At 43.5% G+C, this 26121-nt stretch overlaps 1 long non-coding RNA gene across 2 annotated transcripts; it reads left to right on the forward strand.

Moving 5' to 3' along the window:
- The first annotated feature begins 3684 nt into the window (after positions 1–3684).
- LOC135505122 (uncharacterized) lies at positions 3685–26121 on the forward strand. Of its 2 annotated transcripts, XR_010450220.1 has the most exons (4): positions 3690–3756; positions 4166–4222; positions 22721–22840; positions 23028–26121. It is a non-coding gene; the product is annotated as an uncharacterized LOC135505122 (long non-coding RNA). The 2 variants fall into 2 exon arrangements; XR_010450219.1 differs by having other exon boundaries at positions 3685–4222.

Raw genomic sequence — 26121 nt, forward strand, 5'->3', positions numbered from 1 at the left:
CCTACACAGCCAGAGGGGCAGAGCCTGAGCATAGCCACTAGACTAGACTACTGATTAGCACCACACTGTGGTGAAGAGCATGGACGCTGGACAAAGCAAGATTACATTACTGATGCATATTGTACTAGATTCTCCACAGGCCAACTTGATTTACTATATGAGTATTATGGGTTATTATTCTGTTTTCTCTTCAGGATGCTGAATGACAAAATAGTTGAAGACACATCAATTTGTTTTATAATTTCTAATTAAGATAGTTGATCAGTCTAATAACATATTACACAAATGTACAGAATACAATTGCACTGTAGGGCCACATGCCACGCATGTGATGGTGTGAGTGTCTGACTCAACCAGTAGGTGGTGGAAGCGAGCTATTTAAAACGGTTTCACGCCCTACTCAAATAAAATAAACTAAAATTGTAATCATCACATGCGCCACATACAACAGGTGTAGGTAGACCTTATTATGAAATGCTTACTTACAAGCCCTTTACCAACAATGCAGTTCAAGAAATTGAGTTAATACAATATTTACTAAATAAACTAAAGTTAAAAATCGAATAAAAAAGTAACAAGAAAATGACATAACAGTTACGAGGCTAAATACAGAGGGTACCAGTACCTCGTATGATGCATTTTGCACCATACTGTATGATGCTGCGTTTTTCACCATATGATGTATTTTGAAAGTGACTTATCTTGAAAACTTGATTGTTGACATGCAAAACATTTTGGGACTATATCAACAATGGACTAATGAAACAAATACCAAAATATCTTTTTTTTGGTGGCGTTTTCCTTCAAATCCATTGAACCTATTCTATAATGAAGACATGATCAGCAAAACCTTCACATCTATGTTGAACAAAAATACAAACACAACATGTAAAGTGTTGGTCCCATGTTTCATGAGCTGAAATAAAAGATCCCAGAAGTTTTCCATAAGCACAAAAAGCTTATTTCTCTCAAATTTTGTGCACACATTTGTTTACATCTCTGTTAGTGAGCATTTCTCATTTCCCAAGATAATGCATCCACCTGACAGGTGTGGCATATCAAGAAGCTGATTAAATGGCATGATCGTTACACAGATCCGCCTTGTGATGGGGACAATAAAATGTGCAGTTCTGTCACACAACACAATGCCAAAGATGTCTAAAGTTTTGAGGGAGCATGCAATCGGCATTCTGACTGCAGGAATGTCCACCAGAGCTGTTGCAAGATAATTTAATGTTAATTTCTCTACCATAAGCCACCGCCAACATTGTTTGCGAGAATTCGGCAGTACGTCCAACCGGCCTTACAACCGCAGACCACATGTAACCACGCCAGCCCAGGACCTCCACATCTGGTTTCTTTCGGACAGCTGATGAAACTGAGGAGTACTCCTGTCGGTAATAAAGATCTTTTGTGGGGAAAAACTCATTCTGATTAGCTGGGCCTGACTCCCCAAGTGGATGGGCCTATACCCTCCCAGGCCCAGCCATGGCTGCGTCCCTGCCCAGTCATGTGAAATCCATAGATTAGGGCCTAATTAATTTATTTCCATTGAATGATTTCCTTACATGAGCATGTTGCGTTATATTTTTGTTCAGTGTAGTTTCTCCTTTTACTGTATTTGGTTTAATGGATGGCTTTGCATGGAGACCCGACTCCTCCAGATGTGCCTTCTCATTCAAAGAGTGCCAAAGGCAGCGAAATGCAATCGTTGTCCAGCCAAGAGATTAATCACTCTCAGTTGACACCCCTACTAAAATACAGCATGGAAAACCTGGCTGTTCTTCCGTAATATTACACATTAAAGTGCAAGACCAGGTCTCCATCTGTGAAATCTATTAGAATAATCAAGGAAATCTATGATGTCACTCGGTCATTACAAACAAAGTAGTCAATGTTTGTTTACTGGGTAAAATACATAACCTCACATTATACATCTCCTAATTGTTGTCAAATAATTTGTTTTGAATAACACACAAACTTCAGTTTACAATAACTGTTATATATTATATCTAATCAATATATATATTATATCTATATCAAACGTTTTGAGGAAACCTAAAAAAATTTTTTTAAAGTTAAGTAACTTAACTAGCTAAAGTGAGCAGTACTACCTTCATATGTACTAAAGTGAGCAGTACTACCCCTACCTACATGTACAAATGACCTCATCCAACCTATGCCTCTGCACATTGACTCAGTACCAGTACCTCCTGTATATAGCCTTGTTATTTTCTTGTGTTACTGTTTATTACATTTTTTATTTATTTAGTAAATATTTTATAAAACCTCTATATTTATTTTCTTTTGGAAAAGTTTTATTAACACAATTCCTTTAAAAACAGCTCATACTTGTTTTTTACATCATTTATACACATAAAAACGGCAACAAAGCATAAAACACAGCATTTGAAAGTTGCATTTTAAATTTGTTAAAAAGTACGCGTTGTTAAAATCAATGAAAACAACCATGAATAAAAGTACTTTCCTTGTAAACATCAAATCTGTAAAAGCCATTTAAAATGTGTACTAATTATCTAACAAAGGTAAAACATTTTTAAGACATGAAAAAACATGTTAAAAAGTCACTTCGTTAAAAGTCTGTCTTCGGTCCCTTATACAGGAGCGGGGTGAGTCCTTATCAAACTCGCCTCATCCTGCTCCTCTGAATAAATTACCGTCCCTTCCTTCGGGCCCAGAGGAGAACCCTCCCCTAGGCGCCACAGCGCTGTCAGGCCGTGGCCGCCGGGACCCTTCGCCTGGGGTCGAGGATCCCCTTCCTTCTGTACCACCCCAGGGCTCTATATTGTAAAAAAAAAAGCAAACCTGATTTCTGGAAAACCTATTTTCCAGAATTTTGCAACTTCAGCTGTAAATCACATTATGCTGGCTTGCAAAGTTACAATTTCTATTGGAATATAGCCAGCGTTAGTCACGCCCTGACCTTAGTTATCTTTGTTTTCTTTAATATTTTGGTTAGGTCAGGGTGTGACGAGGGTGGTTTCTGTAGTTGTACCCGGAGGCTTTGTATGTCTAGTTTTTTTTGTATATCTAGGTTTTTGTATATCTTGGTGTTTATATGTCTATGGTTGCCTGGATTGGTTCCCAATCAGAGGCAGCTGTTTATCTGTTGTCTCTGATTGGGGACCATATTTAGGTAGCCATATTCCTTGGGTATTGTAGTATCTGGGCTCTACATCTGTTTTATATTAGTTACTGTGCTGTTACTAAGCAGTAATGCATTACGGCAGCGCTACGTTACCACACCTAATAGGAAATGCACATGCGCACTGGGGTGCCGGGAACTGTAGAGCACGATGGTTTTTTGACTAAAGGAAAAACTAACTGTACTTGTGACAGGTTAAAGGAAATATTCATAGCCTGTTGTACATTAAAAAGTATTAGTAAATTCATAGTATGTGAGGATCTTAAAACATCTAAGGTTAAAAAGATGCATTCAGTATTAGTTGATAGAGATTGATAACATTCATATAATTGTGTTAAAGTTCAAATCTGTCAAAGTGTACGAATTGTGAGAGTAATGTGTAAACGTTATATTGATTACTTTATTTTGTAGTGCCTAAAAGTGTTAACCTGTGACCTACGAAATGCTCTTAATCTATGAGCTGGAGATCGATTGCTCTGGTCTCCACCACTATTCCTGGGGGAAATCGCGGTCTTTTCTCATTACACTAAACGTTGAATTGAGAATACAACACAGTATCACTCTCGTGATTATTTCTCCCCTGTTTTCAGGTACTTTATTGATGATAAAAATAGTAATTTAAATGTTATAACTCGCAAACATGTCAAGAGTGTTTAAGGTGTGTCTTAGTAACGTCGAGGAAGTTAGAGTTAAGTTTGAAGAGAGTAATATTAGCCCTGCTCGGTTGAAGTGAAGAATAGCATCGTACTGAGAGTAGCTGTCATCTTATGTCGATTGTGAATGAACATGTGCGTTGTTAATAAGATATTTTGCTGTGTTATTTGTATAATGGGTTTTCTGTTGTTTTGTAATGTGTTACTTTTGTGAAATGATTACACTAAACGTTGAATTGAGAATACAACACCGTATCACTCTCGTGATTATTTCTCCCCTGTTTTCAGGGGCGTAACATACTCCTGTCTCCTGCCTGGTCATTTCTCCACAACACAAATATTATAGTGGCGACGAGGTGATTAAACTACATAAACGGACATTGCTTGAAGGGAAGAATGTTGCGTGAGTAATGAAACTCAAAATAATTATGTAATTCGTCAGTTATTTTTGATTTTCTTTCGCCAGTATAGAGGGCTAACCACTGCTAGCACTGCTCGTACAGTATTCAGGAGCTGCCAAGTAGCAAGACTATTGGAGTCCAGAATATCGACACTGCCCTCTGGTGGTTAAATAAAAAAAAAACAGTCTCATTGAACCCATTGAAGTGAGGCGATCTCAGTGGAGAAATATTGTCAAGGGGAAGAAAAAAAGGAAGAAGGGACGTAACACGGTGTGTACATTATTACAAATGAGTGCAGTGAATGAAGTAATTGCAGAAACTTCTGAAGTGAAGAATTAGATGAAAATTAAGGAATACAAGGAATAAGGAAACTGAACAATTAACGGTGAAAATGGCAACCATTGGTCGAATACCAGAGTTTGAGGCTACAAAAGAGGATTTTGATTCCTATTTGGAGTGTTTTGAGCGTTGGCTGGCTGCAAATGAAATCAAAGATGGAAAGAAAGCAGACGTATTTCTCAGTGTTTTGGGTCCAACTGAGTATGGATTGCTGAAAGGTCTCATTGAACCAATGAAAGCGGTGGAGTTGAACTATGCAGAACTGACTGAAACTCTTTCAAGGTATTTCAAGCCTAAGCCAATTCTCATTGCAGAACGTTTCAGATTTTACCAACGTCACCAGAGTCAAGGGGAAACCGTGGCTGACTAAATCCTTGCTTTGAAAGGGCTGGCAAGTACATGTGAGTTTGCACAAGTTCTTGATGATGCTCTCCGAGACAAGTTTGTATGTGGTCTCACAGGTGAAGCATATCACAGAAGGCTCCTGTCAGAGAAGGACCTGACCTTTAAGAATGCCTGTGATATAGCACTTGGACTCGAGCTTGCCCACAGGGATACTATTGAGCTATCGGGACATGCAGAATGTCAGAAAGGTGTTCACAAGGTCAGTGATGCACGTGGTGGAAAAAGCTCACAAAAGTCACACTTTTTTCAGTCACGTCCTCAAGGTTGCACAAGAACAAAGCAGCCCACATCTCAAAGGTCTAAGCCAAGTTGATACAGATGTGGGGGAGATAATCATCAGCACAGTGAATGTCGATTCCAAAATGAAAAGTGCCACAATTGTGGAAAGGTTGGACATTTACAGAGAGTGTGTAAGGCCTCAAAACGTACAGCAAGAGCGCACAAAGTGTCAGACGCAGCACAAGAAGAGGAAGGTACAACTGAAACAGTATTGGAACTGTTCACAGTGTACACAGCTCAACAACTAAAAGATGGAATCTCTCTCAACATGGAGTTAGCGGGAAAACCAGTAAAAATGCAGCTGGACACCGGAGTGTCTGTATCTCTGGTTCCAGAGAGAGACTACAAAGAAAAACTGAAAGAGTGCCCTCTTCAGCCCGCGTCCATCCGCCTTTCTTCATACACTGGCGACACTATTCCTGTGTTAGGGCAGATCCAGGTACCAGTCCGGTATGAGGGGAAGGAGTGGACGCAACCGCTTGTCATTGTTAAAGGAGAAAAATCAGCCTTGCTAGGCAGAAACTGGCTACAAAAGATCAAGTTGAACTGGGGAGAAATCTTCAGTCTCAGAAATGACAAACCAGTGAGTCAGGCTACACTCACTAACATGCTGGAGATGCACAAAGAACTTTTCAAAGATGGCTATGGTGAAATACAAGACTTCACAGCAAAAGTCAGAGTGCAAGAAGGAACCAAGCCTATCTTTCACAAACCACGTCCAGTTCCCTATGCTCTTAAGGAAGCAGTAGAGAAGGAACTGGACCGCCTACAGAAGAATAACATAATCACGAAAGTAGCGAGGAGCGACTGGGCCGCTCCGATTGTTGTTGTCCCAAAGAAAGACAAGACCGTCAGAATGTGCGGTGACTACAAGGTCACAGTAAATCGCTGCATACTACCAGAGGAATATCCACTACCAAACGCTGAAGATCTGTTTGCCACTCTAGCTGGTGGGAAGGTTTTCAGTAAGCTGGACCTGGCATTCGCTTACCAGCAACTGAAGCTGGATCCAGAGTCAGAACAGTATCTGACCATCAATACACACAAGGGGCTACTCAGATTCAATTGCTTGGCCTATGGAATCTCGACAGCTCCAGCGATATTCCAACAAACAATGAATCAGATCTTGGACGGTATAGACCATGTTGTGTGCTTTATGGATGACATCCTTGTGTCAGCACCAACCATTGGAGAGCACCTTGTAGTGCTGGACAAAGTGATGTCAAGAACTGGAGAAATACGGAGTCAGAATGAAAAGCAGCAAGTGTGAGTTCCTCCAGGACGCAGTGGAGTATCTCGGATACAAGATTGATGCACAAGGCCTGCACCCAACCAACAGCAAGGTGGAAGCAATCGTAAACGCACCAGCACCCACAAATATCTCAGAGCTGAGGTCATTTTTGGGGCTCCTGAACTATTAAGGAAAGTTTGTGGCAAACTTGTCCACATTGTTGCATCCGCTTCACCAATTGCTGCAGGCCGATACAAAGTGGAATTGGTCCCCACAATGCGAAGAAGCATTCAAGACTTGCAAACAGCGTCTGCTAAAGAGCAAGTGGCTTGCCCACTATAACACAGAGATGAAGCTGAGACTCGCGTGTGATGCATCTCCATACGGAGTAGGAGCCGTCATCTCACATGTTCTACTGTCAGGTAAAGAACATCCTATTGCATTTGCATCACGGACTCTGTCATCAAGTGAGAAAAATTATGCTCAAATTGAGAAGGAAGCCCTGAGCATAATATTCGGAGTGAAGAAGTTTCACAAATACCTCTACGGAAGGAAGTTCCAACTGCTGACAGATCACAAGCCTCTGTTGGCCATCCTTGGACCAAAATCAGCTATACCAATCCTTGCTGCACTTCGAATGCAACGTTGGGCTCTGATATTGTTAGCCTACGACTACGAGATTGAGTACAGACGATCCAGTGATCACGCAAATGCCGATGCACTATCGAGACTACCGTGCAATAGTGACTCTGACAGTGAAGATGATAGAGCAGTCTTCCAGATCTCTCTCATTGATGAACTGCTCATATATGCTTCTGACATAGCAGAGGAAACAAGGAAAGACCCAGTGCTTTCCAAAGACTTGGACTCAACATTAGGTGGTTGGCCAACCTTCGTAAATGACTATAACCTTCGGGCATTCATCGACAAGAAAGATCAGTTGTCCACTGATCAAGGGTGTGTTCTGTGGGGATCAAGGGTGGTGGTACCTCACAAATTCAAAGAGGAAGAGAGGGTGATGGTACGTGATTTCAGACACCCTAAGCGCCTGTGGAACTCAGGTGTGATCTTGCAACGCAGAGGACCTTTGACTTACCAAGTCCAAATTGGTCATCGCCAGGTCAACGTTCATGTGGATCATCTGCTACGGTCCAACGCCCCAGCAGAGACATGCCGAGAGAACAAGAACAACAACGACCCCCAGGACTATTCTCCTGACTGTGGACGTACAGGAGAGACAGAGCCGGACCTTCCACCCGAACTTGGCCCACCACAGGAAGCCCAGGAGGAGCGGAGATATCCTATTCGACAGCGAAGGGCACCTCAAAAGCTTGACCTGTGAGTTGAGCTGGTTAAGGAGGTAACAGACAGTAAAACAAACACTTTAATATGTCCTAGATAAAAGGAAAGAAAAAGGACATTACCTGGGTTAGTTATTAGGACACAAACTCCATCTTCCGGGCAGAATAATCCCCTGAATTTGTGCTGGGCTCTGAAAAGTCTGCTTCAACCCAGTAGTTGAAAAATGTTTAAGAATGCATTGTTCAGATATTGCATTAGTAGTTACCTAACATATTTACCTTGTTATCTGGGAGTTAAACACTATGGGGGAGGAGTGTAGTATCTGGGATCTACATCTGTTTATATTAGTTACTATGCTGTTACTAAGCAGTAATGCATTACGGCAGTGTTACGTTACTACACCTAATAGGAAATGCACATGCGCACTGGGGTGCCGGGAAATGTAGAGCACGAGGGGTTTTTGACTAAAGGAAAAACTAACTGTACTCCCGTCTCCTGCCTGGTCATTTCTCCACAACACAAATATTACAGGTATTTTGTGGGTTATTGTCTATGTGGAGTTGCATATTTAGCACTCGTGTTTATAGCGTCACGTTCGTTTTGTTAGTTTGTTTAGTGTTCTTCGGGTAAATAAAAAAGAATGTATTCTTATCACGCTGCGCCTTAATCTCCTCGTTATGACGAACGTGACAGCGTTAGGCTAACCAACCGTTGAAATTTGTATTCACCCGCAACCTGCATTCATAATGACTACCAGGGTTAAGAACAGTGCAAGGAAACTAAACTGGTACAACCATTTCATTAACGAAATGCAAAAATTCAATGATTGGTTATAATAAAATATGTATCTTTGTGTAGCATAACATTTGATCAATCAATCACTCAATGTACATGCAAAAACACAGATCTGAAAAATAACTTCCCAAATAATCTACCTGCAGTAGAGCATTCCGAGGAAAAAGTTAAGTTGTTACCATACTGTATCTTTAAAAAAAAATTGTTGGTATGACTTCTCATTTAGTTTGGAGTCAGTATTACATAAAGATTTGAAGTAATAATTACTTTTCATTGACTTTGAGTACAATTTCCTAGAATTATTTGAGTTAAAAAGGACTTGGGAGTTTACAGTGTACACTAAGGCTTTGCAGAATGACTCACATCCGTAATGAAGAGATGATGTCATATCACTGCATGTTCCTCGTAAAGACTTGAATCACACAAGATGTTCCCGCATGCCTCGACTGATACCTAAATTAGGTTCAGGCAGTTACTGTAAAGTTTAAACTGTACAGAGTGCTCCATGTGTGAACCCACCCCCGTTCCACCCTCCCCGATACACATTACGGCCCACCTGTCAGAGAGACATTTCCAACCGTAACATGATCGTGTGTCTACACGGCCAAGACCCTGGGTGCTCTCTGACGCTTCAGCTCTGGCTCCAGGGGAACATGGCTCGGATGACACTGTCACCTTTTCGCAGTGGGATACAAATCCCTTTGGAATGAATCTCCATGTGTCACCATGACTTAAACCTATCTGTAAGGTCCTAACACGGTGGGCTACTTCACGGTTTGATATGTTTATGGCTTCAGATTACCACGTTTTAAAACCTTGGCTCTTCTCGTCAGTGAGACCCTAAAATTGGATCATTCCATTTCAATAAACAAGACAGGCTTTATTGGTGCTTTCTACAAAGACATCTGAGAGGCGGGGACTGGAGGGCCATGTTAGGTAACATACTTTTGTTTAGAGCCTGTTTTAATGGGGCTAAATACACTTGCCACCATTGATTTGACTCAGTCAACATGTCCTGCTTTTTTACAAGGCAGAGCGAGGCCTCAATGTTCTTGGCAGAGCTGGAATTCTAATGGAGTCCTAGCAGCAGCGTTGACGAGGTTGGCTTTTGTGAGAGACTGACTATTCAGTCAATGTGGGAAAGAGGCTTGCGACTCACCTCAAGCCATTCTGAGGCTGATCATCTAAAGCCTTTTCAATCTGTGTTGCCTAAACCTTACGAGGTGTACAGAAAACATGACAACTCAAATTAGTGACAACATCAATGCGGTTGAATGGTTTTACATGACCTCTTTCGTGAGTCGTTGAGTTGGCCTGAGACGACTGAAATCCACATCGGATGAGGAATGTGCCATCACTGCACAAAAGTTTAAACAATTTCCAGGACAAAGAAAATAGAGTTGTCCCCACTGAGGCATGTTCAAATTTCAACATAGCTTTTGTTCTTCAAGTTCCAAATAAGCATTTTCAAGCCTTCTCTTTCACTCCCACCAAGCCCCTCTAAAGCTTATAAATACCTTAACCAGTCCCAAAATGGGGAACTGAAAGCTGAAGCTGTAGTCTCATAGCAACAGGAAGTCTGGTTATTGCATATTATAATTTCTAGTTTTGTAAATCTGTGGTTTGAATAGTGTATGGAAGTCTTGAAGGCCTAATTGAATAGTGTTTACTGTAACTAGGGTAAGGAGTTTTACAAAAGTGTGATCAGAGCAGGAAAAACTCTGGGTCATAGTTTTAGACCCAGGGGGTTTCCTATAGGGTTAGGACCTGACCTGATGTTTCATATTACTTTACGGTGCCTTCGGAAATTATTCACAACCCTTAACACATTTAGTTGTGTTACAGCCTGAGTTTAACATTGATTCAATAGAGATTCTGTGTCACTGGCCTACACACAATACCCCATAATGTCAAAGTGGAATTATGTTTTTCTAAAGTTTTACAAATTAATAAAAAATGAAAAGTTGAAATGTCTAGAGTCAATAAGTATTCAACCCCTTTGTTATGGCAATCATGGACTCACTATGTGTGCAGTAATAATGAATATATTTGTTAATGAATACCTAATCTCTGTACCCCACAAATACAATTATTTGTAAGGTCCCTCAGTTGAGCAGTACACTTTAAACAAATATTCAACCACAAAGACCAGAGAGGTTTTCCAATGCCTCACAAAGAAGGGCACCTATAGATGTGTACAATTTATTTTTAAAAAGCAGACATTGAATATCCCTTTGAGCATGGTGAGGTTATTAATTACACTTTAGTATATCAATACACCCAGTCACTACAAAGATACAAGCGTCTTCCTAACTCAGTTGCTGGAGAGGAAGGAAACCGCTCAGGCATTTCACCATGAGGCCAATGGTGACTTTAAAACAGTTGCTGTTTAATCGCTGTGATAGGAGAAAACTGAAGATGGAGCAACAACATTGTCATTACTCCACAATACTAACCTAATTGACAGAGTGAAAAGAAGGAAGCTTGAAACCGAAAAATATTCCAAAATATGCATCCTGTTTGCAACAACGCACTAAAGTAATACAGCAAAACGTGGCAAAGCAATTAGCTTTTTGTCCCAAATACAAAGAGTTATGTTTGGGGCAAATCCAATAGAACACATTACTGAGTACCACTCTCCATATTTTCAAGCATAGTGGCGGCTGCATCATGTTATGGATGTGCTTTTAATCGATAAGCTAAGCATGGGCAAAACCCTAGAGGAAAACCTGGTTCAGTCTGCTTTCCAACAGACACTGGGAGATTAATTCTCCTTTCAGCAGGAAAATAACCTAAAACACAAGGCCAAATCGACACAGAACTTGCTTACCAAGAAGACAGTGAATGTTCCTGAGTGGCCGAGTTACAGTTTTGACTTAAATCTACTTGGAAATCTATGGCAAGACCTGAAAATGGTTGTCTAACAACCAATTTGACAGAGCTTGAATTTTTTTTTAAAGAATAATGGGCAAATGTTGCACAATCCAGGTGTGGAAAGCTCCTTGAGACTTACCCAGAAAGACTCACAGCATTAATTAATTCAAAAGGTGCTTCTACAAAGTATTGACTTAGGGGTGTGAATACTTATGCAAATTCCATATTTCTGTTCAATAAATGTGCACACCTTTCTAAAAACATTTTTTCACTTTGTCATTTTAGGGTATTATGTGTAGATGACAAATAAATATATTCAATTAATTTATAATTCAGGCTGTAACACAACTAAATGTGGATTAAGTCAAGGGGTGTGACTACTTTCTGAAGGCACTTTAGATACTGTAAAACAATACATTAGCTGGACATGGTGACATATCAAGTTCCACTCTGATAGGTTAGCTGTCTATGATTAGTTATTATAGGGATACCAGAAAGTCATTGAAAGGGATAACTTCTTCAGCTTGGTTTGATTACCTTTCTGTTCTGCCTCCTGTCCACACTCACATCCTTGATGCTTAGCAACGGCCGTGGAACACCACATGATGTATGAATCATTGTCATCATCTCCAAGAGGTGTGTGGTAATATCTCGCCCTCTACCTGACAGCACTGTGCTTCCACATATTTGTCTGTCTGTTTGTTTGTTTTTTACTCGGTGCTGTACTCTGTTGTTTCCCTAACAGAGCTACCACTCTAACTATTGGACTTCTGTTACATTTGAACAATATGTTCTAGCTGTAGCCAGCCAGCCTGTAATAGTTGTCTGCACTACTGTATCCATTACTTAAAGCTAGAAAACCTGGGAATTTTGGACATCGAGTCACAGTGTCACTCACGCGCCATCCGTGTTAATAATGGGAAGGACCTTGTCAGCTTCATAGGCTAGCATCCTCTCTGGTGGCGGTCATATCTGGGAACTACTGAACCTGTGCATAGCTCACAACTGACCCAAATCACCTTGTCCAGTGGTGCACCTGTTTTGCCACATCTAGTGTCACATACCGTTAACATGACACGATAGTTACAGTGTCACTCATGCGCCATCAGTGTTAAGGACTTTGTTAGCCTCACATGCTAGCATCCCGTCTGGTGGCGGTCATGCCTTTGTCGTGTTTTACCAGGTCTGCCAGACATAGGCTGCAGTGTAGTTGGTCCAACCCATCTATGTTAGGCTACATTTTGAGAGCTTCATTTTGGGAGCTATTCCCAAACAGTGAGCATTTGTCATGGCTGAACGTGTACGGCTTTCAAAGAAATTACATTCTGTGACCGAGCGGTGCTGACTGAACGCTAATTTTATACCTCCCGACTGCGATGCCGTCATGGTTTCGTAATGAGATCTATTCGTCAGAATTTGCTCTTAAGGCTTTGCTGATTTATCATTGCAATAGTACGGTGAGACTGCATGTACGTGCATTAACACTGGATTCTTAGACTAATACTAACATTTGGGAGGAGTGATGCCCTACAGCCTTAACTACAAGGCTATCCGATTATCAGTTATTTTACGTAATCAATGACTTGTTGATTTTGACACACTCCCTGACATGTGGATAGCTTGCTTTCAAAGCCTTTTACTATGCCTGACTTAGGATGGGAAAATCTCACATACATGTATACTCTTATGGAGAACAAATATAGCCTAATTTTAGTATAATGTTCTTAAATCCCTATTTAATGTTGAGTACAGACACACACAACATCCCTCGGCACTGCATTTTTGACAGAAAGATTGTTTATCTTTGTTGCAACATAAAGAGCCCTTTGAAGGACTTCCCTAGTCAGCCCAGTTATTGCTAGACGTGTGTGTGTGTGTGTGTGTGTGTGTGTGTGTGTTTGTGTTTGAATTATCATAGAAAGAGAGAGAAAGAGAGTGTGTGAGTGTGTGTGAATGTGTGTATGTGCGTGGGAGACCTTCCCAGGCACCTAATGACTGGTACTGTGTGTGTGTGCTTGTGTGTGTGTGTGTGTGTGTGTGTGTGCGTGTGTGAGAGCCCAGGCACAAAGCTTTTATTTTACTTGGCTGGCTCTCACACTGCTGAGAGCAGCTGAAAGGGAGGCAGAACAGAAGTCTTTGGCCAGTGGTATGGCCCGGACCCAATGCCTTCTACCTTGTTGTTTTCTACCTTGTTCTTGAACAAAGGCTGATTGTGACAAAGTTTCGCAGACTGGCCTCAATCCTGTTAATGACACTAGTATGAAGACTGAAAATGTCATAAGCACCTTTTTTTTAATCCTATAATGGATTTTTACTATGACTTCCAACTAATATTACAGCCCAGCACATCAAAGTGAAGGACAAATGATGACTCCTGCATTATGTTTGAAAAAGTCAGTACTGTGTGGGGATAGATGGGGACTGCATTGCATTTCCCCGACGTCAATCAATCAGTGCTAGGTATCATAAGCTACATCATGATCTACAACAGACAGTCAAGATTTATCACCTCTCATACTCTGGAAGCAGTGGCGGATTTAGGTATGGGCGACATGGGCAGCCTCCCAGGGCGGCATCTTGCCGGGGTCGGCACGGGGCGCCCGCACCAAAGCAATTGGAATGGTAACATTTGCGCGATCGGTTTTCTAACGCTCATTTGCACGTCACATCAATGATATCATGTCATCGTGTGGGAATGTGGGTAAATTAACCTTGTCCTCGCAGTGGCAGACCACATGTAACAACACCTGTACAGGATCCAAACATCACACCTGCGGGATAGGTACAGGATGGCAACAACAACTGCCCGAGTTACACAAGGAACGCACAATCCATCCATCAGTGCTCAGACTGTCCGCAATAGGCTGAGAGAGGCTGGACTGAGGGCTTGTAGGCCTGTTGTAAGGCAGGTCCTCACCAGACATCACCAGGAAACAATGCACAAATGGGCACAACCCCACCGTCGCTGGACCAGGCAGGACTGGCAAAAAGGGCTCTTCACTGACGAGTCATGGTTTTGTCTCACCAGGGGTGATGGTTGGATTCGCGTTTATCGTCGAAGAAATGAGCGTTACACTGATGCCTGTACTCTGGAGCGGGATCGATTTGGAGGTGGAGGGTCCATCATGGTTTGGAGTGTTGTGTCACAGCATCATCGGACTGAGCTTGTTGTCATTGTTGGCAATCTCAATGCTGTGCGTTACAGGGAATAGATCCTCCTCCCTCATGTGGTACCCTTCCTGCAGGCTCATCTTGACATGACCCTCCAGCATGACAATGCCATCAGCCATACTGCTCATTCTGTGCATGATTTCCTGCAAGACAGAAATGTCAGTGTTCTGCCATGGCTAGCAAAGAGCCCAGATCTCAATCCCATTGAGCACGTCTGGGACCTGTTGGATCGGAGGGTGAGGGCTAGGGCCATTCCCCCCAGAAATGTCTGTGAACTTGCAGGTGCATTGGTGGACGAGTGGGGTAACATCTCACAGCAAGAACTGGCAAATCTGGTGCAGTCCATTACTTTTGTTTTTGACACATTATTCCATTTCTGTTTGACACATGTCTGTGGAACATGTCATGTCTCATTTGTTGAATCTTGTTATGTTCATACAAGCTATGTCATCTCTTTATGAGTATAATTTTTCTGCATGTAATGATGTAGGCTAGTACAAGACTTATGTTTGTTAGCCTATGTTGCTTGCTATGCTATTACACATAGGGCGACAATATTCAGTTTTCTGTCCAACTAGCTTACATAACATTGAATATAATTTCACACAGTTTCATCATGATAATGTGTGTAGCCTGCAGCAAAACGATTACAACCTAACGAGCACATTATTGATTTGGTTAACTTTCATTGAGGTTACATAAAGGTTTTCTGTGATTGTATTGACTAGGTCCTGAGCTCAGTAAAGGGAATTTCCAATGCTGTAGGCTAACTTAAAAGACGTCTATATTATGCTGATATTTTGTATATTTTGTGATATATTGAGTCTTTTGGGGTGTCTTATGCCTAGAATTAACCAAGGAGGTTGTGTGGTTAATTTGGTTCCTATTCTGAAAGTTTGATACATTGTGCATAATGACATGTATATTTAATTGTGCAACAAATGTATTTAGGGTGTCAGACTCATATACTGTATTTCAATGCAAATTCAGGGGCACTTCTGAAATATTTTGGAGCACCCTCTGGCACTGGCCAGGATGAGGAGCCATCTACCTCCTCAGCCACACAGGCCTCTTCAGAAATGATCTCGGAGCCTCAGGATGAGGAGCCATCCACCTCCTCAACCACACAGGCCTCTTCACAAATTTTGTCTGAGCCTGAGGATGAGGATGAAGACCCATTTGCTTCCAGTTCTCACCAGCAGGATTCTTCAGGTGTGTTTGTGTACATGTGCACATTTGTGTGGGTACACACACATGTGTTTATGTGTGCATCCCTGCATAACATAAACAAAATAAATAATTTCCCTTTAGTAAAGTTTTAAGTTTCTATATTGTAGATAACAATGATGATTTTATTATTACTGGGTATGCATGTGGGAGGTTCCACCACTATAAATGCTATGAATAACGTATGCTCTCCATTAGAAATGCCTGTAGCAGCATCCCCACCAAATCCTGCTGCTGAGGATGAACCACTGTCTACAGACCCTGCTGACTGGCTTTCAGTTCTGACTGACAGAATTCGGACAGAAATAGTTTGCAGAGGACCTAGTGAGGTACCACCTAACGTTGTTTTCCCAAGGAATGAGAGTGATGGAAGCAGTTGCCACCACCAGTATTCCAGGATGACCTTGTTGAGTGGTGAAACAATCCCTCGAGGTTGTGGGGTTTTTTCACGTTATTTGTAACTTATTTTGTACACAAAGTTTCTGCAACCGTATCTTACGGCAAAAAAGTCCTTCTGGATATCAGGACAGCGATCATTCACCTCGGACTAGACAAAGATTTTTTCTTCAACAAACAAGACATTCTCCAAACACCCGGCAGGGCCGACATCCACTTTATTTGTAAGAGGAAGTGATGCAGGTACAGAGGACAAAGAGCCGTATGCCTGGTCAGGACCCAAAAAAGGTGGGTGGGAAAGCTGCCGTTACCGTCAATACTACTCGCCAACGTGCAATCATTAGTCAATAAACGAGACGAGGTACGATCATGAATATCCTACCAACGGGACATCAAAAACTGTAATATCCTATGTTTCATGAAATCGTGGCTGAATGATGACATGGATATTCAGCTAGCGGGATACATGCTGTAACGGGTCTGTGCATATTTGTAAACAACCGCTGGTGCACGAAATCTAAGGAAGTCTCTAGATTTTGCTCGCCTGAAGTAGAGTATATTGTGATAAATTGCAGGCCACGCCACTTGCCTAGAGCGTTTTCAGCTATACTTTTCGTGGATGTTTATTTACCACCACAAACAGATGCTGGCACTAAGCCTGCACTCAGTCAGCTGTATAAGGAAATAAGCAAACAGGAAACCACTCACCCAGAGGCGGCGCTCCTAGTGGCTGGAGACTTTAATGCAGGGAAACTTAAATCAGTTCTACCAAATTTCCATCAGCATGTTAACTGTGCCACCAGAGGGGAAAGAATTCTAGATCACCTGTACTCCACACACAGAGACGCGTACAAAGATTTCCCTCGCCCTGCACTTGGTAAATCCGACCACATCTCTATCCTCCTGATTCCTGCTTCCAAGCAAAAATTAAAGCAGGAAGCACCAGTGACTCGGTCTATAAAAAAGTGGTAAGATGAAGCAGATGCTAAACTACAGGACTGTTTTGCTATCACAGACTGGAACATGTTCCGGGATTCTTCCGATGGCATTGAGGAGTACACCACAACAGTCACTGGCTTTATCAATAAGTGCATCGAGGACGTCGTCCCCACAGTGACTGTACGTACATACCCCAACCAGAAGCCATGGATTACAGGCAACATTCGCACTGGGCTAAAGGCTAGAGCTGCCGCTTTCAAGGTGCCGGACTCTAACCCGGACGCTTACAAGAAATCCTGCTATGGCCTGCGACGAGCCATCAAACAGGCAAAGCGTCAATACAGGGCTAAGATTAAATCATACTACACTGGCTCTGACACTCGTCTTATGTGGCAGGGCTTGCAAACTATTACAGACTACAAAGGGAAGCACAGCCGCGAGCTGCCGAGTGACACGAGCTACCTTGGCCACCAAATACAGAATGAACTCATTGATTTGTTGAGCAGCAAGGTCATTTTAATAATGGTGAGTGACATGAAGTTGGCAAAATTCTTCTCTATCATTCTAGATTTTATGGGGTTATTTGAGGCAGAAGAGTCTACGGGCCAACATTTGGCATCACTGATTCTCAAAAATTATTTTGAGGACTGCAGAGGACAGTCTTATTATAATGGGGCCAACATGAGAGGCTGTTAAGGTTTTTTTCCGTTGTAAGAGAGGAGGACCAAAATGCAACGTGGTTATCTTCATACATTTTTAATAAAGATAATGATGAGCGATACGCATGTTCCAGTTTAGCGTCGCTGAGCCGGAGGTCTCAAAATGGACCCCGAGAATCCTCAGGGCCCCCTCACAGAGAGATAACCCCCCCGGGCACATCCGTTCTACCACGCCATCTTCCAAAAAACTTGACGGAAGACTTTGCATGGTCCAGAACCGCTCCCGACGCTCGGGTGAAATCCCCAAAGATGGCAAGGGACCTTGTCAGGCACGAGTCCTTGCACAGCAGCAAGGAAGTGTCGTCGGCGTACTGCGTCATCTTAACACGCAGCCCACCACTTCCAGGGATCAACAAGCCTTCCACCCCCGTGTCTGCCCTAATGGCAGCCCCTAGAGGCTCCATGTACAGAACGAAGAGGAGAGCCGAGAGTGGGCACCCCTGCCTGACCCCAGACTAGAGGTCAAAAACATCACCCACGTGACTATTTACACTAACTCGGCACCCCGCTCCGACATATAAATGTACGAATCCATCCTATGAACTTCTCCCCAAATCCTAATCGACCTAACACTCTGAATAAAAAGGATCTATTCACGCGATCAAAGGCTTTCGCCTGATCTAGCGCTGCTACCATTAAAGGCAGTCCTCTATCTTCAACCCAAGAGATGGAGTCCCTGATTAACTGTAGGTTCCATCTAATAGAGCGGCCCTCTACCCCGCACGTCTGATCCTCATGGACGACGTAGGGAAGGGCTGTGCGCAACCGGTCTGCTAAAACCTTTGCAAGTAGCTTGTAATCTACACACAGCATGGTCAACGGCCGCCAGTTGCCAAGGTCTGTTACTTCCCCCTTCTTATATAAAAGTGACAGCACACCAACAGCCATTGATCCCCCCGGGACCCCCGTCTCAAGGATGGCCTTCAAGACTTCGAGGACCACTGGTCCAAGTATACCCCAAAACTTGAGATAAAATCTAGCCGGCAGCCCATCCATCCTAGGCACCTTCCCTTTTCCCATCCTCCTAAGAGCGCTCTCAACCTCTTCTAGTGAGATCTGGGCCTCCATCACTTCTCTAATATCCTCCGGCAACCGCCTGGACAAGTGTTCTAAAAACACATTTCCCTGCTCTACATCTATTTCCCTTTCCTTAAATAAACCTCGGAAATGATCAGTTGTCACCCTGACCATATCCTCTGGTTCTCTAACTATACTACCATTTTCTTCCCTAACGCCATGCATTACCTTCCTACTCTGTCTGGCCCTAACCGACTTAAAGAACATAGCAGAACAAGTCTCATTGTGTTCTAGAAAGCCACTATGCGCACGCTCCAGGAAAGCTCAAGCCTTCCGCTCCTGCAACTCCCTGAGCTGCGCCTTTAGGGTTGCGGATCTCTCCCAGTCAAACGACCCGCCGAGGTTGCCTGCCTCGTACTCGAGTTCAATTAACCTTTGGATACGATCCACCTCCCTCCTCTCCTCCCTTTTTTTCCTCTTGCAATACCCTATTATAAAAGCCCTAATCCTCACCTTAACTAATTCCCACCACTCTAACACTCCCTCGCACATGGACCGGAGGCCTTCAAGCCTCCAAAAGAAACCAAAAAACCCGTCAACAAAAGCCTGCTCCTCCAGCACATCCCGATCTAACTTCCAGTACCCCCTACAAAAGAGGCAGACTGGCGACCCCACCTGCAGTAGCACCCCGTCGTGATCCGAAAAGAAAACAGGCAACAGCCGCCCAGACAACTTACCCAAAGACCTGGGTACAAAAAAATACCCTGGAGTTGCGCCATGTAGGACCGGCCATTTTCGGAGTAGTGTGCAGGCCACCATCAACCAGACCATGGCAAGCCATTAGCCCGGCAATGGCGCCTGCACTGCTATCCCCCCCTATTCCTAAATCTGTATTAAAATACCCCCCTATCACTAATTTCCTATTTGTGACACACAGGGGCGCCAGACAGTCCACCATCTCCTTCCTGTCTGCCACCACCTGTGGCCCATACACCACCACTAATCTAAATTTACAATCCCTTATTGTAACATCCACCCCTATAACCCTCCCCTGCATCACCACAAAAGAACGCTCCACTTTTACCTCCCTGTGCCCACACAAAATCCCTACCCCCGATGAGTGCACCCCCCCCAATACCCCAAACCGACTCCCCCTTCTCCCACTCCCTCTTAAACCTACTAACATCCCCTCCATCCCTCAGGTGAACCTCCTGTAAAAAAACAAAAATCAAACCCCACACCCTCCAAATAACTAAAAACCGCCCTCCTCTTAACAAAATCCCTTAAACCCCTTACATTTAAACTAACAAAAGTAAAATTAGACCCCATGAAAGAATAAAAATAAAAACATGTAATACGCTCAAATACTAAACCCAGACAGAAAAAAACTAAAACAGGAGACTCACCCGATGCTCCCCTGCTCCATATCTACCGGTGATAACACCATCCGTACTCCCGACGTCTCTTCCTCCATCTCGCCAACCCAGGATGCAGGAATAGTGTTTGGCTCCGGGGTGCCCTGCACCCTGGGTCTACTCCCACACCCCTCCCCATCGCTGCAGCTGGTTTGGAAAAAATAGAGGAGGCTGAGTCCCCAAACAAAACACTCCACACCTCCTCCTGTACCCAGTCCTGGGTCTTGTTAGGTGTGTCCCCACCCAACAGAAGTTGAGGGCCTGGGGAAACCAGCAGCAACCCAGAGGTTTCTCTTACCCCCATCGCTCTCTTGGCCATCCCCTCTCTCTCACTGTCGGCCAATCGCACCCTCCTCTTCACTCTCTTCTTTGGTGATGGCGGCAGTGGAGAGATACCACCACCACCCCCCCGCCAGCTCCTCCACCATACCCCTCATCTCTTCCACCAGGGCACTTTCCCCCCACTCCACTTGCTCTTCCACCGTCTCCTTCTCCACCACCCCTCCCTCACTTTCTTCTCTCTCATGCTCCTCCACTCGGTTGCCTTCTTCCGCCGCTTTTCCTGGTTCTCCTACTCCCGTGCCTTCCGTTTCCTTCTCTCTTCCATCCTCCGCTTCTTGCTCCTCCTCCTTCCTTGCCGCCTTCCCCTCTGGACCTGTACTCTGGTCATGAGGCATGCTTCCTTCCCCTCCTCTTCTTCCCCCATCCCCCGCTCCTGCCCCCCCCCCCCAGCCGCAGACGCGTATGACCTCTGACGAGCCGGGCACCCCCGCCACAGGTGTGCTGACGAGCCACACCCGTGGCACATCTTAGGCTTGTCACAATCCTTCGCCTTAGGCCATACAGCGCCTGCAAAATGGGGGCTGACGTGCATAAAACAACGTCCCCCTGTCAGCCCCTAGGGAGAACATAGGAGGATGGAGGTAGCCACCATGTCCCTTTGGGTTCTCCCTGAGGAGGGCCTGGAAGCCTCTCCTCCCATTCCAAAATCCAAGGGAGTCTTTGAGGTGCCTTGCTGAGGAGATGTTATCCATGTTTCTCCCCAGAAAGGCCCTCACCTCTTCGTCCTTAACATATGGGTTGTACATGTTGACAGTTACAACCCTAAAGTTGTTCCTCGCCAGGCTTGTTATTTCATAGTGGCTTATCGGCCTCTCACCTCCCACTGCTCTTGCTCTTCTCAGGATATCATCATGTTTCTCCTCTGTATTTAGTGCCACGTCGTATGCTCCCTCCAACGAGTTACCTTGGAAGCAAAACACGTCCTTCACCGTCAGCTTTAGAATCCCCATCAAGATTGTCCTTCCAAAATTTTCCCCTCCTAAAGGCTCCAACTCCTTTTCCTTCCAAGCAAACCGAATCGTGTTGGCCAGCCCAATCCCAGGGACCGACCATGTTGATGGATTTTGCACCATCTCCGCAAGGAGACTGGCGCACCTGGCTCACGTTCTCTTCTCTTCCAAAACAAGGAAAAAAGAAAAGCCAAAGTGACTCAGCCTATCTGGTGCAAACAAACACAGAGACAGGAACAATCACCCACGAAACACTCAAAGAATATGGCTGCCTAAATATGGTTCCCAATCAAAGACAACGATAAACACCTGCCTCTGATTGAAAACCACTCCAGGCAACCATAGACTTTTCTAGACAACTATACTACACCACAATCCCATAACCTATAAAAACCCCAAGACAAAACACACCACATAAATAACCCATGTCACACCCTGGCCTGACCAAAATAATAAAGAAAACACAAAATACTAAGACCAGGGCATGACAGAGGCAATAACAAAGGTGAGGTATCAGGCAGCAGCGGTGAGAGAGGCACTGATTGAGGTGAGGGATCAAACCAAAGACCCTGTGATAAAGATTGAGGGGGGGAGTAGACGTGACAGTAGGTAAGATGGGTTGGACATTAGATGACAGAAGGCTGTTCAATACTGAGCCATGCTGATTGACAAGTGGCGTGGATTGGTACAGCACATTTATGCAGTAACAAAATGGTTGCTGATTCTCAGATGTTTTACTTTAAAATGTATGTCAAACAAACCAATGATTGCAAATTGTTAAAAGTAGTCCTTGTGCATATAGTTGTATGGTTTGTTTCACTTTGAAGTCATTGGTTTTTGTTTGACATACATTTTAAAGTATCACTTTCTCAGCATCACTCTGTGACCGTGGAATTGCCCTACAACTCTCCACAACTCGACTCAGTCCAGTCTAATATTGCGTGTGTTAACTTATTTGGCTAAATTATTATCCATAGTGGCCTCTCTTGATACAGCCACAGCAGTCTTAAAATGGACTGCAACATGAAGATGTTAAAACAATTGAACTCTGTCTGTGACATTAACTGACTATCTTATTTCCCTCTCTCTCTCACTCCAGTTGTTCTCAGAAGACAGGTCAGTGTGTGTAGAGAGAACACGTTTGACCAGGTAGTCAGGCTTCTACTTCATCGACCTGGACCAGTACACCAAAGAGGCAGAGGACGCCAAGTTTGGACCAGTGAGTCACCAACTCATCTTATGCCTTACACAACTCAGCGCATATGTATCGCTCCACCTTCCTCAAACTCCAGTGTCATACTTTTGTTGACCTTTTTTCCTTTTTATTGTACAAGGATTTTAAGTTGGACCTTTGACTCCATACTAAATCTAATTCCATCTCCAGTATTGTTCTGCCCCCTCTATAGATTGTGCTGATGCCCCACTGTAAGAACCTGGAGATCTTTACTGGTTCTGAGGGAGGTGACGTGGCCACAAAATGTGCCTGAGACACCTTCCGGCGCCCGGGTCACCTACCGTCACCCAGGACACCTACCGTCACCCAGGACACCTTCCGGCGCCCGGGTCACCTTCCGGCACCCAGGACAACTTCCAGCGACTGGGACACCTTCCAGTGCTATTGTTGACTAGAGCCAGGGGTTCCCAAACTTTGTCACTTGGGACCCCCTTCCAGCATTGGGGAACATCACACGCCACATCTATTTCTATCGGCACAAGCACTGTTCATGACACAAACTGTTCACACCCTTGTTGTTGTTGGAGATAATTTAGCTGGTTTCATGCTTATTGTCTTGCAATTCTATACATTTTGCCATGTCTAATGTGTACTTATGTGATATTTGAATGACTATGATATTACAATGATATCTATGGGCTAAAAAAACAAAATTGTTTGGGAACCACTGGTCTAGAGAACAGCCAAAGGGTGGTCAAGACATCTGCTGCAACTTCATCTTTAGTGTGTCAGCTCTGTTGCACCTGGGAGCTAAAGGTATGGCACCACACTCCCAACAGTCATGTATACTTAAACATACTTGTATGCTCATTGATGTATTTATTAAAGTGGCAATACACAGTTGAAACAATAACAAAGCATACTCGGCCCGTTTTGGTAAAAAGCTGAGGGATGTGTCTGGAGAAATGTAATCACTCTCAAATTCATATACCAAGCTATGGTGTCACATCCTGATCTGTCACCTGTCTTTGTGCTTGTCTCCACCCCTCTCCAGGTGTCATCCATCTTACTTATTATCCCCTTGGTATTTATACCTGTGTGCTCTGTTTGTCTGTTGCCAGTTCGTTTTGTTTGTGAAACCTACCAGCGTACGTTCCCCTGCTCATGTCTGTTTCTTGCTCCTGTTTTCTAGTCCTTCCCGGTTTTGACCATTCTGCCCTGAACTTGAGGCTGCCTGCCGTTCTGGACACTTTGCACCCTCTCTGGATGAGGGTGCAAAGTGCTCCTATATTAGAAATAAACTTTTGTTTCTTTGACACTGTTTGCATCTGGGTCATACCTGAAACGTGGTATATGGATGCAAGGACTGACCATTGCACCTCCTTAAACCCCATTGGAGGAGACGACCCAAGATTTCTTGCCTCAGACCTCCTCCAATGGGTTTTGAGTAGGATGTGTGAATTTAAGTATGCTCCCTCTAATTCTCTCTCTTTTTCTCTCTTTCTTTTTTTCTTTCTCTCAGAGGACCTGAGCACTAGGGCTATGCCTCAGGACTACCTGGCCTGATGACTCCTTGCTGTCCCCAGCCTACCTGGTCATGCTGCTGCTCCAGTTTCAACTGTTCTGCCTGTGGCTATGGAACCCTGGTTCTGTGTGGGGAACGTGGGTTCTGTGTGGAGAACGACCAATAGGTGTTTGTCTTTATTAACAATGGCAACGCTAGCTATTCTCTCTCATCCTATTAAATGTTCCAGCAAGAAACCATGTTGATATAGCAATGCTTCAAGAAACACAACTGCTCCAAAAGGACTCACATAGAATAGAGAACAATTTGTACAAACTGACTGCTTTTTCATCAGCCCCAAACAAAACTAAAGGTATAATTATAATGATATATAATACACTCAATATTACCATCATGAGTAAAGGCAAAGACCAAGAAGGCAATTTAATTAATTGTATCCATAAAGGAAAGAAAATTGCCTTTATTAATGTGTACGCTCCAAATTCATATGATCCTACATTTTTTGATTCTCTGAACAGCATATTGTTAAAATGACCTGAATTCCATTGGGTTATTGGGACAGACATGAATGCCATTTTGGACATGGGGGAGAAATCTAATAAGACCAACAACAATTCAACCAAGGCTCTCCAGCATAATATACTCTCTGATTACAATCTCATCCTTGCAAGCACATAATCCTAAAGCAAAAGAGTACACTTTCAGAAATAGACTATTTACATAAGTAATCAGATCCTTTGCTATGAGACTTGAAATTGAGCTCAGGTGCATCCTGTTTCCATTGATCATCCTTGAGATATTTCTACAACTTGAATTGGTCAATTCAATTGATTGGACATGATCTAGAAAGGCACACACCTGTCCGTATAAGGTCCCACAATTGACAGTGCATGTCAGAGCAAAAACCAAGCCATGATCTGGGGAAGGGTACCAAAAAAGGTATGCAGGATTGAAGGTCCCCAAGAACACAGTGTCCTCCGTCATTCTTAAATGGAGAAGTTTGGAACCACCAAGACTCTTAGAGCTGGCCGACTGGCCAAACTGAGCAATCGTGGGAGAAGGGCCTTGGTCAAGGAGGTAACCAAGAACCCAATGGTCACTCTGACAGAGCTGCAGAGTTCCTTTGTGGGGCTTGAATAACCTTCCAGAAGGACAGCCATCTCTGCAGCACGCCACCAATCAGGCCTTTATGGTAGTCTGGCCAGACTGATGCCATTCCTCAGTAAAGGCACATGACAGCCCGCTTGGAGTTTGCCAAAAGGGACCTAAAGCAATCTCAGACCATGAGAAACAAGATTATCTGATCTGATGGCATTTCATCATACATTCTGTGATCAATTTGAATCTTAACTGAATTCATAATGATCGATAACAATTCAGTCGATCACCCCTGGATTCTATGGCATGCCCTCCAAGGTTTTATTAAAAACAATGCAACTGCATTTGCATCTGGGTTGAATAAGTCACAATTAAAGAAGCTATCAGATTTGGAAATGTTCTTAGCTGTGTTCAGCATTCTCAACAAACACTATTTTCAGACCAGGTAGCTATTTCTCTTTCCAATGTCAAGACATCACTTAATTTATTGATAAGACAGAGAGCAGAATTTGCCATCCATCTAGTTAAACTCAACAGTAACTGGACAGTAAGCTACGCATTAATGATCAATTATGTCATGCCCTGGCCTTAGTATTTTGTGTTTTCTTTATTATTTTGGTCAGGCCAGGATGTGACATGGGTGAATTATGTGTTGGTTTTGTCTAGGTTTTTTTTTGTAGATTACTGGTGTTGTGTTTAGTAG

Source organism: Oncorhynchus masou, chromosome 18 (genome assembly GCF_036934945.1).
Source record: "Oncorhynchus masou masou isolate Uvic2021 chromosome 18, UVic_Omas_1.1, whole genome shotgun sequence".
Taxonomy (NCBI): domain Eukaryota; kingdom Metazoa; phylum Chordata; class Actinopteri; order Salmoniformes; family Salmonidae; genus Oncorhynchus; species Oncorhynchus masou.